This window comes from Ranitomeya variabilis, chromosome 6 (assembly GCF_051348905.1).
Source record: "Ranitomeya variabilis isolate aRanVar5 chromosome 6, aRanVar5.hap1, whole genome shotgun sequence".
Lineage (NCBI taxonomy): Eukaryota > Metazoa > Chordata > Amphibia > Anura > Dendrobatidae > Ranitomeya > Ranitomeya variabilis.
In genome coordinates, this window is record NC_135237.1 from 477,447,129 (window position 1) to 477,466,713 (window position 19,585).

Consider the following 19,585-nt stretch of genomic DNA (forward strand, 5'->3'; position numbering starts at 1 on the left):
TTAATATAGCTCACAACTGTATACTTAGCCTTTACTGGCTATTAAAATGGGGGACCCTAAAAAACCTTGATCATGTTCTCCAAGGTCATATGATCTCTTATTGATTAGAGAGTGAATAGGTCTATAACCTCTTACAGTATATATTGACTAGACACACATTGTCAGGCCTCCATTACTAGAAACATTGAGTCATATTCCCTTACGACTCTTTGTTCATTATATACCCGGCCTGTGTTCTAGGTGGTTTACCAAATCTTTGCACTATTATTATTATTATTATTATTTATTATTATAGCACCATTTATTCCATGGTGCTTTACATGTGAGGAGGGGTATACATAATAAAAATAAGTACAATAATCTTGAACAATACAACCCACAACTGGTACAGGAGGAGAGAGGACCCTGCCCACGAGGGCTCACAATCTACAAGGGATGGGTGAGGATACAGTAGGTGAGGATAGAGCTGGTCGTGCAGTGGTTTGGTCGATCAGTGGTTACTGCAGGTTGTAGGCTTCTTGGAAGAGGAGGGTCTTCAGGTTCTTTTTGAAGGTTTCGATGATAGGTGAGAGTCTGATATGTTGTGGTAGAGAGTTCCAGAGTAGGGGTGATGCGCGAGAGAAATCTTGTATGCGATTGTGGGAAGAGGAGATAAGAGGGGAGTAGAGAAGGAGATCTTGTGAGGATCGGAGGTTGCGTGTAGGTAAGTACCGGGAGACGAGGTCACAGATGTATGGAGGAGACAGGTTGTGGATGGCTTTGTACGTCATGGTTAGGGTTTTGTACTGGAGTCTCTGGGCAATGGGGAGCCAGTGAAGGGATTGACAGATGGGAGAGGCCCGGGAATAGCGGGGGAACAGGTGGATTAGTTGGGCAGCTGAGTTTAGAATAGATTGGAGGGGTGCGAGAGTGTTAGAGGGGAGGCCACAGAGCAGGAGGTTACAGTAGTGGAGGCAGGAGATGATGAGGACATGGACTAGAGTTTTTGCAGATTCTTGGTTTAGGAATGTACGGCAGTTCACTGCCTATGGCTTTGACCAAGAGAGATTTGAACTGTTTTTGTGGATGATGGGTTCAGGAGGCAGAGATTATGGGAATAAATGGCTCATAAATGGAGAAAGAAACTTACTTCTTTGATAAGGTTTATCACAATGTTTTTTATATATGCCTCTTCTATTAATTCATGCAAAGTTTGTTGAAATGACAGTGACTATTTAATAAATTAAAGTATTAAATTAAATATTTGTTTCCAGATCTACATACCAATTATACTGCACAGCGGTGAATATTGAAATACCGTATGTGAAATATGCTGCCATAGCACACTTCTGTTCTGACTATTGTAAATTAATCAGCCAACTGTGCTAATGTTTGGATACAGATGACAGTGGAGGAAAAGCACTAATCTGTATGGGGCTACTCACATCCTGTTCTGTAAACCGAGCAAAATTAGCAGAAACGGAGGTTTGTAGGGAAAGTACATTTTTATATCAGGAAGAAGGAAATGCAGTATTCCATTGAATTTCCTTATTTTCATTTAATTACTTATTTAATGATTCTTTTGAGGAAATGACAGAATATGATCTCTTACCTAATAAACAACAAATTAATAAATATTCATTTGCAATATTTCTTAATTGTGGGCAGGTTTTTTTTTAACTGAGGTTACGTTTAGAGACTAAACAGTAGTAATAATCTTGCAAAATAGTAGATGTTCAGGCAATCTGGATTGAAACACTGTAGATTTATAAAAATAAGTGTTCCAGGAAGAGTTGTTGGCACTTTGTTACTCAAGTAAGGGTACTGTCACACAGTCACACTTTGGACGCTACGACGGCATGATCCGTGACGTCGCAGCGTCGTATGAGTATCGCTCCAGCGTCGTAGACTGCGGTCACACGTTGCAATCACGGCGCTGGAGCGATGCCGAAGTCCCCGGGTAACCAGGGTAAACATCGGGTTACTAAGCGCAGGGCCGCGCTTAGTAACCCGATGTTTACCCTGGTTACCAGCGTAAACGTAAAAAAAACAAACACTACATACTCACATTCCGGTGTCTTTCCCCCGGCGTTCTGCTTCTCTCCACTGTGTAAGCGCCATAGCCGGAAAGCACAGCGGTGATGTCAGACGTCACCGCTGTGCTCGCTTTCCGGCTGGCAGGCGCTCACAGTGCAGAGAAGCTGAGATGCCGGAGGACAGACACCGGAATGTGAGTATGTACTGTTTGTTTGTTTTTTACTTTTACGCTGGTAACCACGGTAAACATCGGGTTACTAAGCGCGGCCCTGCGCTTAGTTACCCGATGTTTACCCTGGTTACAAGCGAACACATCGCTGGATCGCTGTCACACACAACGATCCAGCGATGTCAGCGGGTGATCAAGCGACGAAAGAAAGTTCCATACGATCTGCTACGACGTACGATTCTCAGCAGGATCCCTGATCGCTGCTGCGTGTCAGACACAGCGATATCGTATGGATATCGCTGGAACGTCACGGATCGTACCATCGTAGCGATCAAAGTGTGACTGTGTGACAGTACCCTAAGATTAATTGTCTACATTATGCTTACTAGAAAGAGCAGTATTGTTAATGGTATTATGCACTAAAACCTATAAAACACATTGTAAGCGTCGAGTATTCTTATAGTTGGTCTTGTGGTTTAAGCAAAGGTAAAAATGTTGTTCAGTAAAAACATTAGCATTATTCTACAAAAGTAAATTACCCTAAGGGCTCATTTCCACATGCGAGAAACACGTCAGTGTCTCGCATGTGGAAACCAAGCTCTGGCACCGGCACTCCAGAGCGGAGCGTGCGGCTGCATAGCAACACATGGAGCTGCACGCTCCGCTCCACTGTGCCGACGCCAGAGCTTGGTTTCCACATGCGAGACACGGACGTGTGCCTCGCATGTGGAAATGAGCCCTAAGGCTGTGTGCACACGTAGCAGATTTGTTGCGTTTTTTTCGCGGTTTTTCGCTATAAAAACGCTATAAAACCGTGAAAAAAACGCTACCATTAAGCATCCTATGTAACAGAATGCAATCCGCATTTTTTGTGCACATGCTGCATTTTTTTCCTGAGCGGAATCGCAATCCAGAAAAAAACGCAGCATGTTCATTAAAATTGCGGAATCGCGGCGATTCTGCACACATGGGAGTGCATTGATCTGCTTACTTCCTGCACGGGGCTGTGCACACCATGCGGGAAGTAAGCAGATCAAGTGCATTTGGTACCCAGGGTGGAGGAGAGGAGACTCTCCTCCACGGACTGGGCACCATATAAGTGGTAAAAAAATAAGAATTAAAATAAAAAATAGCGATATACTCACCCTCTGGCGGCCCGACCTTCTTCAGCGGCTTCCGAGGTGTGTGAAGGACCTGCGATGACGTCGCGGTCACATGACCCGCGGTCACGTGACCGCTACGTCAATTGAAGGTCCTGAACACACAGCATTAGGAACGGACGCCGCTGAGGTGAGTATAACCCTTTTTTTTTTTGTTTTTTTTTAATTATTTTTAACATTCTATCTTTTACTATAGATGCTGCATAGGCAGCATCAATAGTAAAAAGTTGGTCACATTTGTCAAACACTATGTTTGACAAGTGTGACCAACCTGTCAAACAGTTTTCCAAGCGATGCTACAGATCGCTTGGAAAACGCTAGCATTCTGCAAGCTAATTATGCTTGCAAAACGCTAGTTTTCTGCGGGTATATGCATGCAAATTCTGCATGCGATATACCCGCGGCAGGAGGCGCAGAATTGCCGCGGAAATTTCCGCGGCAATTCTGCTACGTGTGAACTCAGCCTTAAAGTGATCCTGTCAGCAGGATTGTGCTCAGTAACTACACACAGTGTCAGGTCGGCGCCGTTATACTGATTACAGTAATACCTGGTGATGAAATCTGTCTTGTGGTTGTTTAATCTTTATTTTAAGTTTCCAGTTAATGATATGCCCGTGCTCTGGGGCGGCCTGTGTATCTGGATGTGGTGCTCTGATTAGGTATTCACCAGTATGGCTTCTCACAGGTCACTGATCCCTCACTGACCTTCCCCCTAGTTTACATAATTAATATTATACTGTATATATATATCTTGGGAAAAAAAATCTCCTTCTGCATTCAGGTGCTGGCGGTGGCACCACGCTGCAGCATGATCGCATATGTAATGTGTATATAATTCATTTGTTTGAGGTTATCCTGAAATTCATAAAAAAAAAAATCTGTGTGAATATGGCGCTGGCCGCACTTGCGCAGTAGCAGCTATCGGTGATCTGTTAACTGCTAATGGGCAGGTGCCGGCGGCGCCATCTTTCTTGAGAAAATTTCCTCCACCAAGATGGCGCCTGGGCAGCAGCAGTTATCGGCGATCACGCACCATTTTCAAACAGATTTTTATTTTTTTAATGACTTTCAGGATAACCTCATGAAATGAATTATATACACATTACATATGTGATCATGCTGCAGGGCAAGTGCCACCGCCAGCGCCTGCCTGCAGAAGAGGATTTTTTTTCAAGATATATATATATAATATTCATTATGTAAACCTGGGGGCAGGTCATTGAAGGGATCAGTGACCTGTCAGAAGCCATACTGGTGAATACCTAAGCAGAGCACCACATACACCGACCTCCCACAGGCCGCCCCGGGGCACAAGCATATCATTAACTCAAAACTGAAAATAAAGATTAAACAACAACCACAAGACGGATTTCATCAACCAAGGTATCATTGTAATCAGTATAACGGCGCCGACCTGACACTGTCTGTAGGTTACTGAGCACAATCATGCTGACAGGTTCACTTTAATATTTCCATTTTCTATCATTACAGTGTTTTATTCTTACTTACTAGCAAAGTTGGACCAATTTAGTGTAAGCCCCATGACAAACAAGACTTTTTTACACTACATCAACACTTGAGCCACACATACAGCATTTTTGCTGTTACAGCGCTAGTGTCAAACTATAAAAATAAATCTTACGAATATTAGAGGCAATCTTTAAAAATCTCCCATTTTTTCTATAAACTTCTAGAGGAGACTTAAAGGCAGAAGCCAAGAGACACTGGGGCAATTACCGAAAATCCAACTCTGGTCCCTAAACTGGTTTTATATAATAATTGTAGGAGGGAAATTGTGGATTTTTCCGTGCTGCTGATATGTGGAAATGAAGCTCGAAAGCCAGGAGCTGTATTAACACAGTTTTTAATCAATGTGTTTTAAAGTACACACACTGCTTCCTTAGGATATTTTTTAGAACTTTTATTCTGGGTAAGATCCTATTGTGCTTATCTGTTCCCCAGCTCCTGTATATTCTTATAATAATTTGCATCATTGATAAATGATTTTTAATATTTAAAAAAAGAGAAAAAAATAATGTGTAGTTAATAGAGATTACGCCAGAAAAACATAGAAAAAGGTAAACTATGTTTTTTACTTTTTTATATTCTGCTGAAGTTGCTGTAAATTTTTTAAGGGGTCCATACCTCATAATGAATGTGGCACACCTTTGGGCTGTGTATGGGCCAGAAAATTATAATTATATAAGTCAGTTCGAAACTGCCATTCATTTTGCATAAATTTCAGATTCTTTTTAATTTTTTGGGGAATGAATTACAGTAAACTTGTTGTTCAGTGGTTGGCCATGCTTCATTATGCAGAGCTCCACAATTTTTCTTTTTACACCAGAAAACTGTTGGAGATGGATGGTAAATTTCTGCCATGAATTTGTTACTGTCTCCAGTATCTTCCTGTACTAATTTAATGCAATGTTGGGATCTACTAGGAAAACCCTGAACTTGATGTAACAAACTTCAAAATCTCTTGGTGGCCACTCAGACATGTACATCTGTTGACACGGTATCATTAAAAAAAAAAAAAAATTGTGTGCTTTTTTCAAACAAAATCTCATTCTGCACATCTTGGGATAAGGAAGGTCATATATGAATGTAAGGTCACATGATCGAGCAGTTATTAAAAATGGTATTATTATAGGACTAGATAAAGGGTCAAGTGCTCATTAATATTTATGAGCAGTTTATTTTGATTAGAGTGGGTTACTTACAAATGCTCCATAGACATACAAAAATTAAGAGACCACCACATGAAAACCCTGTCATGGGCAGCCCAATCTCCAGACCTGAACCCCTTTGAAAACCTCTGAAATGTAATCAGGAGGATGATGGATAGTCACAAGCCATCAAACAAAGAAGAACTGCTTAAATTTTTGCACCAGAAGCAGTGTGAAAGACTGGTGGAAAGCATGCCAAGACACATGAAAGCTGTGATTAAAAATCCTGGTTATTCCACAAAATATTGATTTCTGAACTCTTCCTGAGTTAAAACATTAGTATTGTTGTTTCTAAATGATTATAAACTTGTTTTTTTTTTTGCATTATTTGAGGTCTGAAAGCGCTGTTTTTTTTTCTAATTTTGACCATTTCTCCTTTTCAGAAAAAAACCCAAAATGTATTGCTTGGAAATTCGGAGACATGTCAGAAGTTTATAGAATAAAAGAACAATTTACATTTTACTCAAAAATATACATATAAAGAGAAAAATCAGACAAACTGAACACTTTGCAGTGGTCTCTTAATTTTTGCCAGAGCTGTAGACATACACCATTTTGGTGCAGCTTGGTTTTTGGGTCCTTATCCTTTATGGAATCTGACATTTTTTATGTCTGGATAGAAGTTGTATGCACAAAATGGAAGAATTTTTTAATCAAGATATTTTTAATGTTAGTTAATTTTTCTATTGCCTCAATAAAGCCATTGGTTGCTAAGTGGTTCATGTGGTTTGGGGTTAATAATGCTAAAATCGCTGCCTCTGAAGCAATAAATGTTATTACAAACCAATATAAAAGATGTTTACACTTGTAACAAACCTAGTTAAAAAGAACTCAACTCACGATGATTCAGCGAGAGAAATGTGGAGAGAGACATAATCATATTGAGAATGTTTTTTCTTGCTCCTTAATGTAATTTGCTGGTAAATTTGGTGTTTTGATAATTCCAATTTCCCTCACATCAACATTTAGTAATGTTTATGAAGTATTTTATCTTGTGGAGCAGATGTGGAATGAAGTAATATTGCTGACGCACATGTAATCCTGTATTTATTTCCTATAAAGGATAGCATTTGTACATTACTTATGAAGAAGTCAATGTCCATTTCATACTTGCCTCCATCTGACATTAAAAAAAAACCTTTTGACCCATTAATGGCTGCATTAGTATGTTTTTATGGTACCCATTAAGAGGGCGTAATGTTCAGTCTGTTGTCTACGGGTTCTCAGATTTAGTATACTAAAGAAGGGATAGACAGATTGATGGGTGGGCCTGGGAAAAACCCAGCAGTCTTGGTACACATTGGAACCACTGACAAAGTTAGAGGGAACTGAAATATCCTTACAAATTATTTCAGGGAACTAGAAGAGAAAGTGAAGTTCAGGACCTCCAAAATGATGATTTTAGAAATAATGCCAGTAACTGGCATCACCAGAAAACAGGAGGAGCTTCGGGAGTTAAATAACTGGCCGGAAGGGTTCATGTAGAACTAGGTGTCACGGGGAGACTAGGTGAGCGAGAGCTAAAAACCCGGGCCCCTGCAGTTTCCCTCAGACTAGGGAAATCCTGACTGACCCTCTACCTGGAGTTTACACTGAAGGTGTGCATGTCCAGGCCTCGAACCTCACCCTGACTCCTGTTTTAACCCTAGGCTGATACCTCCGCCCTCCACCCAGTGAAGAGGTAATATTTCAATACCCACAGTTAGCACAGACAAGGATAAAGGAAAATATACACCACGCCGCAGTCACTCAGGAAGACACTATAAATGTGCAGGGCAAAATAAATACAAATATAGGAAGGAGTAAATAAGACAGAGGAAAATACACCACCAGCAACGAATCTCCAACAACCAGCTCTCCACTCCAGACCGAGATAACAACGCACAAGACAGAAGCTATAATCGGCAACGCCCAATGAACAGGAGAACTATTTAAAGGCCATGGGAATGGCCCAGCTTCCAATCCGAGGATTAGGTAAATTAACCCCGGAACAGCTAGACAAAATGTAGCAGACGCCAATGAGCAAATAGTGGTCAAAAGCGGAATTACCGCTGTCTGTCGGACGACCTGGTCTGAACAGCGTCCGACATGACACTAGGCCAACTTCTATGTCTGCCACAGATTTTACATTAGGGACAGATTGAACCTCAATGGGAATAGGTTATCTGTGCTTATACAGTATGTGCATTTAGATGCCGATGCAGCCACCGAGTTATCCCAAGCAAAGCTGCACCAGGAAAATTCAGGCAGTCAGTCTCTTAAAGGGAACCTGTCAGCAGGATTGTGCACAGTAACCTACACACAGTGTCAGGTTGATGCCGTTATACTGACTGGTTGATGAAATCCGTATTGTGGTTGTTTTTTAATCTTTATTTTCAGTTTTGTGTTAATGATATGCTCGTGTCCTAAGGCGGGGTCAGTGTACATGGTGCTCTGATTATATATTCATAATGCAGACTGCTGACAGGTCACTGATCCCACACTGCCCCGCTTCTGCAGGCAGCTACCAGCCATGACATCTGAGCTACAGCATAATCGCATGGATACTGTGCACTTAATCCCTTTTGCTTATTTAATTGAGCAAGGGGAAAAAAAAGTCAATTTGAAAATGGTGCCCGCCGCACCTGCGCAGCAGCAGCTATTGGTATGTATTTGATCCCTATTCTGGCAGCCGCATCTTGGAGGAGGACATTTTTTTTTTGTTCTCCAGCAAGAAGGCGCCAACGGCACCTGCGCAATAGCAGCTAATGGATCTCTATACACACCGATAGCTGCTACTGTGCAGGTGCGGCGGGCACCATTTTCAAATTGACTTTTTTCAATTAAATAAACAAAAGGGATTAAGTGACCAATAACCATGTGATTATGCTGGCTGGCACCTGCCTGCAGAAGCTTTTTTTTTTTAATTCAGTATGTACTGATATTCTTTATGTAAACTAGGGGGCAAGGCAGTGAGGGATCAGTGACCTGTCAGCTTTATGAATACCTATTGAGAGCACCACAAACATGAACCTCGCCTTAGGCTACTTTCACACGGACGTTGTGCTAAATTTAGCACAACGTGGGCAGCGGATGCAGTTTTACAACGCATCTGCTGCCCATTGTGAGTTCCGGGGAGGAGGGGACGGAGTTTCGGCCGCGCATGCGCGGTCGAAAATGGCGGACCCGTCGCACAAAAAACGTTACATTGAATGTTTTTTTGTGCGTCGCGGCCACCAAAACACAACGCATCCGTTGCACGACGGATGCGACGTGTGGCCATACGTCGCAATGCGTCGCTAATGCAAGTCTATGGAGAAAAAACGCATCCTGCGGGCAACTTTGCAGGATGCGTTTTTTCTCCAAAACAATGCATTGCGACATAGGCCATAAGACGGAAGTGTGAAAGTAGCCTTAGAGCACGAGAATCTCATTAACACAAAACTGAAAATAAAGGTTAAGAAACAGCCACTAGATGGTTTTCATCAACCAAAGTATCATTTTATTCAGCATAACGGCACCGACCTGACAGTGTGTGAAGGTTGCTATGCACAATCCGGCTGAAAGGTTCCCTTTAAGACAGCTTCGCTGATGGTTTTGGGTGCCTTTGACCATGTTCTCCATTTCACTCTATACTGTTAGGTAAGAGAGAGCAAAAAGATTTGCTGCAGAAACCAAACCAAAGAATGAGCAGGTTATTTGAACACATAAGTGGTTGAAAAAAATGACATAAGACGAAATACAGTGGGGAAAATAAATATTTGATCCCTTGCTGATTTTGTAAGTTTGCCCACAGACAAAGACATGAACAGTCTATAATATTCAGCTGTCTCCTCACCCAGTGTCTTACTTATGGTTTTGTAGCCTATTCCAGCTTTGTGCAGGTCTATGATCTTGCCCCTGACATCCTTATAAAGCTCTTTGGTCTTGCCCATGTTGTAGAGGGTAGAGTCTGACTGATTAAATGAGTCTGTGGACAGGAGTCTTTTATAAAGGTGACTATGTAAGACAGCTGTCTCTAATGCAGGTAATGAGTTGATTGGGAGCATCTAACTGGTCTGTAAGAACTCTTAATGGTTGGTAGGGGATCAAATACTTATTTCTCACTGCAAAATGCAAATAAATTTATATAATAATTACAATGTGATTTTCTGGATTTCATTGTTGATATTCTATCTCTCAATGTTAAAATTAACCTACCCTTAAAATTATAGATTGTTCATGTCTTTGTCAGTGGGCAAAAGTACAAAATCAGCAAGGGATCAAAAACTTATTTCCCCCACTGCATATGCACAGCACAATCGTTTTGACATTAATGAGCATTATGTTGATTTTATAGCCCATACTTTAGAAAACAGGAATCATGCACTGCTCATTAGTCACACAATAAGACAATGTGTATATACAGTATAACTTCATACACTTAATAACAGTAAATTAGCTCCAGTGGTGCTCACCGTCGAAAAATTTCACTTGATATGGACAAAAGGTAGTAAATGAGGCACTTACCACATTCCATTTTTTTTTTCTTTGCGGCTCTACACAGTACACAGGGATTGTTCATTGTTGAGACAAACTTGGCTAACAGCAGTTTTTTCTGGCAAGCATGCTTCCTCTGAGCCATCATTAGCCAGGTTTGTTTCAATAATCTTTTTTGTTTTATGGTGAGTGCCCCATTTACTACTGTTTTTATATGTTAATTTTAAGGGCTCTTTTCTGGGATGTTTTTCAGGGAGATTCATGGCGAAAACCACTTGAAATAGATCACATGCGCATGTCCAAAGATTGATTAGAAGACTGGAGTAGCTTTTAAACTAGGATCTGGGAGGAGGCAGTGTAGCTGTGAAAATTAAGGATCAACAAATAAAGTTGCACTCTGTAATGCTATAGCATGAAAACATGAAATATGTGAATTTTGAACTGTATTTCTGCTCTAGAAAATAGGAAGAAACGAGACTACTTGCAGCAAAAATTGGCTTTCTGTCCGAGCACTCCACCGATCAGCCTCTAGCAGTTTTAATCAAGGTAGGATCCTATCTACTCATATAAATGTGGGCTTCAGACTAAAAGAGGACTCACATTAGGATAGGTTCCCAGCAAAGAGAATCACCTTATCGCGGCTGCTGGGTACACATGAATTGGCCAATTTATGTGCTAAGTATTCTCTTTTCTTCCTATTTTCTAGAGCAGTAATGCAATTCAAATTTCTCATATTTAATGTTTTCATTCTATAGCTCTAAAGAGTGCTACTTTATTTGTTTGCTGTATATGGAGATGGTTACTCTTAGTAAGCACCTATTCACACCTGATTTCTGTTTGGAAGTGACAGTCTTTTTTTGTGTGCAAATAATGGAGACAGATTAAGAAGACAGACAGTGGGGTGCAGTAAGCTGAATGAGGATATAGAGGGGAGTGGGACTAGCAAGGAAAGTAGAAGGGTGACTAGGAAAATAAATATTGAAATGGTATCAAATGATAGCTAACAAATGCAAGAAGTTTCACAAACAAAATGTATGAATTCGAGACTGCAATATCAACCAGAGATTAAGGTGTGGTTGGCCTTACAAAAACTTGACTGGACAAGAGGCACATTTACATTGCCTGTTATTCCTACAGATTGTATCGTTAACCACAACTGTGTAGTGTCTATTGTCCATAAGACACTTTTTATTAAGTCATTTATGTGAGCAAAAAAATTCTTGTTCAACTTTTGAAAATGATGTAATAGAAATTACTCTCACATGCAAAGATTAGACCGGCAAAAAAGAGGAATAGAAAGTCATGTCCTAAATATGTACGGCATTCAGTGATTGGTTAATCTTGTTATGAGGCAATGTTTCAGTAGCAGTTGGAGCTTATGAACAAGTTCTTTTTCATGTATTATGTTCATCATCATTATTCAAAATGCTGCTGCTCACATTTATTTTAATGTTTGCACAATACTTTATTAATTCATGTACTTGAAACAAGAAGTATCATTCTTGGATTATAAACAATGAACACACCTAAGCCTGAGATCTGTCTGTGTGAACACTATGTTTGTTTGATTTTCTGATTCATTTTTCAATATAATGATTGCTCTTCAACCATTTCATGATTCTCATCTTTTATAATAATCTATCTGACATTATTTACAAGTCTTGAGTAATGATCACATCATTCACTGTGTTTCTGTTCATATATAGTGCTGCTCGGCATTATTGGCACCCCTTCATCTTTTTCGAAGACAGTACAATATCCTCAGAAATAAATGGAAATGTATCAAAGCTATATCCTCAGGATTATTTAATTAGTGGTCCAAAGTAATCCAACAATAAAACTTTGTTTTTCAGATTAGATGTTACAATTTCAAAGAAGAAACAGAATAAACAGCATGTGCAGCAATAAAGGCACCTCTAATTAATACTTGGTTGCTCACCCTTTTTGCATTGATGACAGCCTCCAAACGTTTCTTGTAACCATCAATAAGCTACTAGCACTTCTGAGCTGGTGCTTTCTCCCACTCTTCCTTTTACAGCTTATTCAAACTCTTGAATGTTTGCAGGGTTCATTTTCCCAATAGCAGATTTCATCTCACACCAAAAATTTTCAATGAGTTTGAGGTCAGGACTCATTGCTAGTCATTTTAAAACAGTCCATTTTTTTATTTTTCAACCATTCCTTAGTACTTTTGTGTATGTGCTTTGGGTCATTTTCTTGCTGGAGGACCCATGACTCAAACCCAGTTGTCTTACACTGGGTAGGACATATTGCTGTAAAATCTCTTGATAAATTTCTGATTTCATGATTCCTGTGATACGTTCAAGACCTCCAGTACCAGACGCAGCAAAGCAACACCACGGCATTATGGATCCTCCACCAAGCTTAACTGTTGGTAGGGTGTATTTTCTTTACAAGCTTCATTGTACTGTCTGTAAGCAAAGTGCTGCTTTGCATTGCCCAAAAATTCTATTTTTGTTTCATGTGTCCACAAAACACTTTCCCAGAAGGATTGTGGTTTGTCAAGGTACTCTTTTGCAAAGATCAATGGTTCCTTCTTATGTATTTTCTTCAGCAATGGTTTCTTCCTTAGCCTTCACTCATAAAGCTCTGCTTAGTTTAATATGTGGCATACGTTGCGTGTTGAAACCATGACCCCAGGCTGTTCTAGGATGACCTTCAGGTCTTTGAATGTTTGACGTGGTGTTTTTTACACCATTTGCATCAACCTTCGAGGGCATCTCTTCCCCCCCATCCAGGGAAGTTCTTGTTGGTTCCATGCTTGGAAAACTTCTTAATAATATTGCACACTTTAGAAACTGGGATACCAAGGTCTTTGGAGATGGCCTTACACCCTTTGGAAGTCTTGTGTTTGTTAATAGTAGCAGTTCTGATGTCCTCAGACAGCTTCTTTGTCTTCACCATCACGATAAAGGAACAGAGCCTTCCATGTGGCTTTTTAAAACACTGAAGTCATCATTCATTGACTAATTCATGTCACATGGGCACCGACAATTAATCACAGGTGATTCTCATTTGTGATTTACCACAGGCAAGTCAAAATGTGTTTCCATACTAATTTAATGTAAAGGGTGCCAATACCAGTGTCACGGCAAGCTTTAGGTTTTTCTATTTTCCATTGTTTTTGTTTTCAATTATTGCTTATCATTTGCTCTTTTGTATTTAACACGAGTGCTCTATACAAAAATCTGCTTCACTTGATTTATTTTTTTCAGAAGATATTCCACATTATTTAATTAAACTTCAGGGGTGGCAATAATGATAAGCAGGAATGTACCTGAATCCTGACAAATAAAGTGCATGAATTAGAGATTACTGAACTTTACACTACACTCTGACTGCGTGAATAATACAACGGCTTAGACCACATTCAGAAAGAACACGAGAAAAAAAGGAAAAGAGTGTATTTTAGCTCAATCCAACTGAAGACCTATGTTCAATGTCGACATTGGGAAGCGCTGCTTACAATGTAGAGTCAGTATGGGTAAATATTTATGGGATGGAAATAATGTTAAGCTGCTAATTTGAATTTGCTACAAGCCTCCTAATATACCGTAGCTGATTAGGTAGAACAGAAGATGAAATGCTTCCATAAATAGAAAAGGCTGCAAATAATAACAAGGTCCTTATTATGGGGGAGTTAAATTATTAAGGGTATGTGCATACATTCAGGAATTGGCAGCTCTTTGGACACAGCACATGTCCGGTGCATCCAAAGCGCTGCCGGCTATTGAACGCAGGTGAATCTGCATGTGTTCATTGAACCATTCGGATTCACCTCGTCCATTACATTGTAGGGGTGAAATTTATCTTGCAGAGACTAGTGTCTCCAAAAGATAAAAAGACACGCTGTGGTCTGGAAAGAGGCGCCACTTGTCCATCTCAGAGGGTGAGCCGCAGGCACCGCAGACTGCGGGCGCAAGTACCCAGCGTCCAACCCACAGAGTTTATTTATCATGTGCACACACCCTTAGACTTTCAATGGGATATACTGGAAATAATTTCCTGGATCTGGTCCTTTCAAACAATCCAGATCATACCTGTAAGTCCGTGAGCACTTGGGCAGCAGCGATCACAATATGGTAAATGTAATGTAATATTCAACAAAACTTTTCAAAGGGGAAAAACAAAAACCTAGAACTTTAGAAAAGCTAAATACAGTCCTGGTAAATGGGTATACTGGAAATAGATGGGGAATTTTAATAATATGTTGCAAGAATTTTGTAGCAGTCACATGAGCGGTCGTGCGACCAATCACAAGCCGCGACGTCATCGAAGGTCCTAAACTCCTCATTCTTAGGAACGGAGGCTGCCGGTTACATCGGTAAGGTCCAGGGGCCGCCGGACGGGTGAGTATATCCATATTTTTAATTTTAATTCTTTATTTTTTACATGAATATGGATCCCAGGGCCTGAAGGAGAGTCTCCTCTCCTCCAGACCCTGGGAACCATACACTGGGAACTTCCGATTCCGATATCACAAAAATATCGGAACTCGGTATCGGAATTCCGATACAGCAAATATCGGCCGATACCCGATACTTGCGGTATCGGAATGCTCAACACTAATGGAGACACAGGGGGCAGAATGGAGACACAGTGGGCAGAATGGAGACACAGTGGGCAGAATGGAGACACAGTGGGCAGAATGGAGACACAGTGGGCAGAATGGAGACACAAGGGGCAGAATGGAGAAACAGGGCAGAATGGAGACAAATGGGGCAGGATCATTGGGCAGATTGGAGACAGATGGGGCAGGATCATGGGACAGATGGGGCAGGAAGGAGACAGATGGTGTAGGATGGAGACAGATGGGGCAGGATCATGGGACAGATGGGGCAGGATCATGGGACAGATGGGTCAGGATCATGGGGCGGGATGGGGAGATCATATGGGGCAGGATGGGACATCACATGAGGGCAGGATAGGAGAACATATGGCTAGAGCAAGGAATGAGACACACGGGGGCCAGGATGGGGAATATTGTTACCACAGGGGCTAATTAAGGGATATTATTACTGCATTAATGTATTTATTTTATTTTTTGAGGATACTGGTTTAAATGTGGTTGGGCAGTCCTGTTACTGTGCAGACAAACACTGTCGTTTTTTTCTTCATCTGTTGTAGTTTAGAATTTGGAAAAAAAATAAGTAATGTGTTCTGCAAGTGGTGCTCTAGATAACTGGTATTTCCTGCAGAGACGAGCCCTGGCTGGATGAAGTGACGGCACTCTGTGCTGGATGAAGTTTAAAAGCAAAGATGAAGGACTTCACCTAGAGTTGTCACTGGTGAGTCAGTTTGTTACCTGTACACTGATGCTATACATTGAATACTATATACAGTGGTCCTGTGTACAATGTCACCAGTGATCACTGAATTACCTTTACATTATACACTATATACAGAGCACCAGTGTATAATGTCACCAGTGATCACTGTATTACCTGTACACAGACACTGCATACTAAGTACAGATCTCCTGTGAATACTGGCACTTATGGTGATATTAGTATTGTGGGTTTTTTTTATTACTGATCAGTATTGTAGTATTCAGTCACTATGTGGTGGTAATATGTTGTCCGGCCATGGTGTGGCAGTATTTGTTTCTTACATGTGCTATTATTTGGTCACTATGTGGTGGTAATATGTGGTGGTAATATGTGGTCTGGTCATGGTGCGGTGGTATTTGTCCCCTGTATGTGGTATTATTGGTGATCATATGGTGGTAATATGTGGTCTGGTCATGGTGCGGTGGTATTTGTCCCCTGTATGTGGTATTGGTCATTTTAAAAATTGAAAAATAAATAAAAATATACCTAAATTGTATTGGATACTTTAACAAATGTTTGAGTATCCAATACAATTTAGGTATAATACAACAAATGGTTAGAGTAGGGTAGGGCCTGACCCTGTCGTGGTGGCAGCTTTAAAAATCTTTTCACTGTGGACAGTTCAAGGAGTTGAGGCAGGGCTGGGGTGGAGCCTGGGCGGAGTCTCATGGGGGCCCCGAAAATTTTGCCAGTATGGGGCCCCAAAATTCCTAGTGGAGCCCTGGGGTCGGTGCCACAGGATTGGTGATGTAAGAAGATGGATTTATGTAACTACTGTCCGGTAAGACATGTTCAACATTTTTGAAGGCTTTATAAGAGATGACATACAAAAATAAAGTATATTGCAGAGAACTGTATATTAACTGACAATCAGCATGGATTGATGAAAGATAAGTAATTTCTAACCAACATATTGGGTTTTTATAAGGAGAGAAATGAAAATCTGCTAATGTGATTGATGTCATGTATCTTGACTTTGCAAAGAAATTTGATACTATACAACAAAACAGCCTTGTACCCAAGCTTCAGAAGTAGGGACTATGCAACAATAATTGTACATAAGTAAAAAAACTGGTTAAGGCACATGAAACAAAGAGTTGTAAGTGATACATTTTTTAAATTAATTAAAAATCAGCCATGAGAACCACAAGAATCTGTGTAAGATCAAATCTTTTTAATTCCTTCATTACCTTTCTTTACTCTCAATCCCACCCACAAGGTCAATAAAGTGTCAGTCTTTGCTGATGACACAAAACTTTAGAGGATAATAAAACCTGAGCTGAGAGTGTTTTGACTATAAGTAAGCAAGTCAGCAGTACTCAAAGTCAAGCAACAGCTGCAAAAGGAAGCAAAATATTTTGGTTGTTTAAAAAGAGAGAGAAAATCTGGTGATCCAAATGTATTATTACCCATCTATAACTCACTTGTAAGGAGGCCACATCTTGGATATGGGATAAATTAAAGGGCTTCATATTTTAAAAATGATATTGGAAAGTTAGTCAGTTCAAAGTTGAATAAACAGGTTATTACATGGGATAGGAGTTCCCACCTATAATGAAAGGTTTGGCTTGCTTAGCTTAAAAAAAAAACATCTCAGAGGACATCTCATTTACACACATGGAAAAAATAGTTGGTACGTACCCTTCTGTAAAAGTTAGAAAAACCCACAACAGTCACTGAAACCATCACCATTTGTGATTCAACAGAAAAATGTAATAAAAAATACTAATCAAGAAGACGTGGCCAAAAATATTGGCACCACTAAAAATGCCATCATGAAGTGCATTGGTATTGTGACTTGATGTTGATAAGTAAGCCTGCCTTTAATTCTGTGATATTTTTTAACCCCTTAACGACCGCCGATACGCCTTTTAACGGCGGCCGCTAAGGGTACTTAAACCACAGCGCCGTTAATTAACGGCGCTGTAGAAAAAGTGAATAGCGCCCCCCAGAGTCGGATTTTTTCTGGGGTCTCGGTTACAGGGGTGACTGTTTACCGGCAACCGCAAAAAAAAAAAGTGATGTGTAATTCTCTGTCCTCTGATGTGATCGCACATCAGAGGACAGAGAAATAGGGGGATTCGGGGACCCTATCATACTTATTGGTGTCCCTGGGTCCTCCTGTGTCCTCTTCTGGCTGCCGGCTTCTTCCTTCTGTAAGAAAATGGCGGGCGCATGCGCAGTGCGCCCCCCATGATCTGCCGGCCGGCAGCTAGAGGAGTTGGGGCTAAATTTAGGGTTAGGCTTAGGGCTAGGGTTAGGGTTGGGGCTAGGGTTAGGGCTAGGGTTAGGGCTAAGGTTAGGGCTAGGGCTAGGGCTAGGGTTAGGGTTAGGGCTAGGGTTAGGGTTGGGGCTAAATGTAGGGTTAGGGTTGGGGCTAAATTTAGAGTTAGGGTTAGGGTTGGGGCTAAAGTTAGGGCTAGAGTTAGAGTTGGGGCTAAATTTAGGGTTAGGGTTGGGGCTAAAGTTAGGGTTAGGGTTGGGGCTAAAATTAGGGCTAGGGTTGGGGCTAAAGTTAGGACTAGGGTTGCAGCTAAAGTTAGGGTTAGAGTTGGGATTAGGGTTTGGATTAGGGTTGGCTGTTGTGAATTCTGTTGTGGGTTCTGCTCTTGGGCTCCCTCCGGTGGTTATTAGTGGTAGTGCTGCTGTTTGTCCTTCACAGCAGTCATCAGGTGCTTCCACTTTGGACGGGGCTATTTAGTCTGGCTTCACCCTTTAGTGAGTGCCAGTTGTCCATTGTTTTTCTGGAGGATTCACATCTCTGCTTGGTTTCTCCTGCTGGATTGTCCAAATCATCAAAGATAAGTCCTGGCTTTGTTTTTGCAGTCCACATGCGGTGGACTTTATAGTTCAGTGAATTGCTATGTTTTTTCTTGTCCAGCTTTGTCTGTGTAAGGATTTATTCAGCCAAGTTGGAAGCTCTGGAGTCACAGAGTTACCCTCCATGCCTTTAGTTAGGTGTGGAGATTTTTGTATTCTCTGTGGTGGATTTTTGTAGTAATTTAATACTGACCGCACAGTACTCTGTCCTGTCTTTTCTTTCTAGGTATCGTGGCCTCCTTTGCTGAATTCTGTTTTCAGTCTGCGTTTGTAATTTCCCTCTCCTCTCACAGTCAATATTTGTGGGGGGCTGTCTTTCCTTTGGGGATTTTCTCTGAGGCAAGATAGTTTTCCTGTTTCTTTCTTTAGGGGTAATTAGTCCTCCGGCTGTGACGATGTGTCGAGGGAGTGACAGGAACATCCCACGGCTACTTATAGTTGCGGTGTTAAGTTCAGGGTCTGCGGTCAGTATAGAGACCACCTACTCCAGAGCTCGTCCATGCTGCTCCTAGGCCACCAGATCATAACAGTTGGCATTAGGGTTACGTTTGGGATTAGGGTGGGTTTGGGATTAGTGTTAAGGTTAGGGTTGGGATTAGGGGTGTATTGGGATTAGGGTTAGGTTTGAGGTTAGGGTTGAGATTAGGATTAGGCGTGTGTTGGATTTAGGGTTCTGATTAGGGTTATGGTTGTTTTGGGGTTAGGGTTGCGATTATCCTTAGGGTTGTGATTAGGATTATGGATTGGGTTGGCATCAGGGTTAGGGGTGTGTTAAGGTTAGGGTTGGAGTTAGATTTGGGGGGTTTCCACTGTTTAGATACATCAGGGGGTCTCTAAACGCCACAGCCAATTTTGCACTCAAAAAGTCAAATGGTGCTCCCT